This window comes from Galeopterus variegatus, unplaced genomic scaffold, assembly GCF_000696425.1.
Source record: "Galeopterus variegatus unplaced genomic scaffold, G_variegatus-3.0.2 Scaffold2616, whole genome shotgun sequence".
NCBI lineage: Eukaryota > Metazoa > Chordata > Mammalia > Dermoptera > Cynocephalidae > Galeopterus > Galeopterus variegatus.
The window spans coordinates 219,088-223,219 of NW_007728727.1; positions in this window are offsets into that span (position 1 = coordinate 219,088).

Sequence of the window (4,132 nt, forward strand, 5' to 3'; positions counted from 1 at the left end):
ATCCTAATGGTTGTAAAGTATTAATTCATTGTGGTTTCTTGATTTGCATTTCCCTAATGATTAGTAATGTTGAGCATGCTTTAATGTGTTTGTTGGCCATTTGTGTACCTTCTTTGGAGAAACATCTATTCAAATCCTTTGCCCATTTTTTAAAAATTGGGTTGCTTTTGTTGTTGAGTTGTAGGAATTCCTTATATATTCTGTATATTAATTCCTTATCAGATATATGATTTGCAAATATTTTCTCCCATTCTGTGGGTTGCCTTTTTCACTCTGTTAATTTTTTTTTTTTTTTTTAAAGATGACCGGTAAGGGGATCTTAACCCTTGTCTTGGTGTTTTCAGCACCACGCTCACCCAGTGAGCTAACCGGCCATCCCTATATGGGATCCAAACCCGGGGCCTTGGTGTTATCAGCACCACACTCTCCCGAGTGAGCCACGGGCCGGCCCTTACTCTGATAATTTTGTCCTTTCATGCACAAAAGTTTTGATCTTTTTTGGTGGTTGGCTGGTACAGGGATCTGAACTCAAGTTTTAAATTTTGATACAGTTCAATTTATCTGTTTTCTTTTGTTGCCTGTGCTTTTGGTATCATACGCAAGAAATAACTGCCAGATTCAATGTCAAGAAGCTTTCCCCTATGTTTTCTTCTAAGAGTTTTCTGGGTTTAGAGCTTACATATGGGTCTTTGCTCCATTTTAATGTAGTCAAGTTGATCACAATTTTCCTTAATAGCTTGTGCAGTTTTATATATTATTGGAGCCATTATTTCCTTTATTCATTTATTTAGTTTATTTTTTTGGCATCTGGCCAGTACAGGGACCTTGGTATCAATAGCACCATGCTCTAACCAACTGAGCCAACCAGCCAGCCCTGAAGCCGTCATTTCTTATCCCAATATTCTATATTTTCTTCTAAATGTTTTACTAAATGTTTTAAAGATTTGCTTTTAACTCCTGGAATTTATTCTTGTATATGATGCGAGTTAGGGGTCCAACTTAATTTTTTTCCAGAAGGATAACCAATGTCCTCACACCATTTTAAAAATAACTTATTTTTCTCCATAAATTTGTAATACCTAAACTTTCTTTCAGGTTTCCACATATTCGTGGGCCTTTTTTTCCTCTTAATATCTACCCAGCTGAGCCTTCAAAAATTCATTTCCCCTTTACATCTGTCTGGCCTGTCTACTAAGATCACAGTTTTAGCTTTAAAAAAATCCTTTCTTATGGCCGGTGCACTCACTGGCTGAGTGTGGTGCAAACCACACTGTGCCGAGGGTTGCGATCCCCTTACTGGTCCAAAAAAAAATCCCTGCTTTCCTTCAGTTTAGTTAGCTGATCTTCCTTTATTTGTCTTTCATTGTTCAACTGGTTCTGTCATGGTAGCACACAAAAGCATTTTTTTTTTTTTTTTTTTAAAGATGACCGGTAAGGGGATCTTTACCCTTGACTTGGTGTTGTCAGCACCATGCTCACCCAGTGAGCTGACCGGCCATCCCTATATGGGATCCGAACCCGGGGCCTTGGTGTTATCAGCACCGCACTCTCCCGAGTGAGCCACGGGCCGGCCCACAAAAGCATATTTTTAAAAACGATCCAGATTCTCCTTGATTTCCTGAGCAAATCTGTTTCCCAGTGACAAAGCCTTCCAGGCATAAGCCTCATTAACTGTCTTCTTGGCTTTTGGATTTTCATTAGTTTTCTCTACCTTTACCCACAAAGAAGCATATCTCCTACATAATAAGGTCCTTGTTCTTTTTATTTGTTTTTGTTAATAAAATATACCCCCATTCTATGGGTAAAGTCAGAGTCTGGGCTCCCTAAATCCAGAGCCTTGGTCAAGGCTTATGCAATTAACAAATCAGAATCAACTTGCCCATCCAAAAATTTTACTGAAAGAGGTACTACAAGAAACAAAAATGATCCATTCACCAAAGCCTAAAGGTTTGTAAGCGAAAGCTCTAACGTTTTTAAGGTAAGCCTTCTATGGGACAGAAGGGCTTTTTTCCTAATAATCAAATCCCTGTCCCAGCTGCCTGCTGATGTCAAAGCTGTGATCACACGGGTTAGGTCAAGGCCTGCCCCAGAGGTCCTTGTACTCAGGCCCCCGCCAGTAAAAATTCCGCTGAACAATTGTAGCTGCCACAAACTGCACAGGTTAAGAACACACTTCACCCACAATTACCTTTAATCCTAGAGCCCTGACTGCACCAGAAATTTGATCTCCATGTGTTATTTTAGCCCCCAAACATCAGTTCTTGTGTCTGCTTCTCAATTTAAACTAACATATTGGGGATTTATGGGATGATAATTAATTATGCCTTTCTTGGCCTTTCCAAATTCCAAACCCACTGAGAAGCAGATGCATGAATCAGGCAACTAGAGCTCCAAAGTATCAGCTTTATTGATAAGTCGATTGGATAATATGGTTCAGTTGTGCACACAATCTCCCTCTGGATTAAACTGATTTACCCAGTCACAAGCTGGGTTACTGCAAGCCTCTTCCATAGAGACAGGCTCCCCATGGTGGAAGAGGAAACATGATATCTGAAGGTCAGGTCACAGCAAAAAAAGAAAAAAGGGACGAGGCAACATGCTCAGCATCTTCTCCCAAACCCAGCAGCCAGAAAAATCACTCCTTATCTCATAGAGGTGCCAAAGAAAGGACAGAAGTTTTCCTTCAGTAGCTTTTCTACTGGGAAATGGAACTTCTCTCTCCTCTATGTAAATAAATGGAGGATAACTTCCCTTCTAACAGTTGCCTTTGGTTTGAGGACTTGTCCTTGATTCACTAATCTTAGCCATAGTACCTGGATGACATGATGTGTTTGTCAGAATTCACTGCATTTCAAGCCAAAATCAAACTGGCTTAAGCAAAACAGGGAACTCATATGAGTTCAGGGACTGATCCTTCTCCAGGCAAAGCTGGATTCAGGGGTTTGATCAATGTCTCCAGGCCTGTTTCTTACCATCTCTAGGCACGGCTTCTATCTATCATTCTCAGGATGGTTCTCCCCAAGTAGTAGCAAAGATGGTCATCAGCAGTTCCAAGCTTACATTTTGCAAGCTTAGAAACCCTGGTGAGAATTTCTCTTAATACTTTTAGTGATATCTCATAGTTGAGTTTTATTGGCTTGGCTCAGGTCATGCACCTTCTCTTTTGATGGATCACTGCGACAAAGAAAATACGATGCTGTGATTGGCCAGACCTGGGTAATGTGTCCACCCTTGCAGCCCTGATCCAGTTCCACCCAAATCGCATGAACCCAGGGGTGTTGGATTATTCCTCCTAAGAAAGCCAAAATACTGTAATCAGAGAATCAGGGGAATGGATTCTAGGTGGGAAAACATGACCATCACACGATGCAAAGTGAGATGAGTTAGATGGAAAGAACAGCCTATGACTAGCTCCTCCAAAAGGGCTTTGCAAGGCAGGCTGAACTGTCTCAGGGACACCTCTCCAGTTCAGCCCAGCTACACTCATTAGTCTCCTATGGGATGAACATATTACTCACCCTGTTCCTCAGCAGTAAAAGAAATTGCTTGTTCTATGTGATCTCTAAGTTTCTTTCATTTAACAGCATTCACTTTTTAGGTATTTATTTAGGACCTATTATATGCCGGGAACTGTTCTGGACACTGAGACAAAGTAATGAGCACACAATACACGTGGTGCTGTTAACACCAAAGTCAAGGGGTTGGATCTTGTACTACCTATACTACCGGCCAGCTGCCAAAAAAAAAAAGTAATAAATACAATGGGCAAAATTCCCTGCTTTCATGGAACTTACCTTTTCGTCAGGGAGGAGACAAACACGAAACTAAATTATTAAGTTCTATGTGTTACGAAGAAAAATGTAGATGGTACTGTTGGATGATTTAAATAGGTGGTCAGAGAAGATGATGCAGACAAAGCACATGGAAGGTGCTCAATCTATGGTACCTACTTTTTATTTTTTGGCAGCTGGCCGGTAGTATAGGTAGTACAAGATCCAACCCCTTGACTTTGGTGTTAACAGCACCACGTGTATTGTGTGCTCATTACTTTGTCTCAGTGTCCAGAACAGTTCCCGGCATATAATAGGTCCTAAATAAATACCTAAATAGTGAATGCTGTTAAATGAAAGAA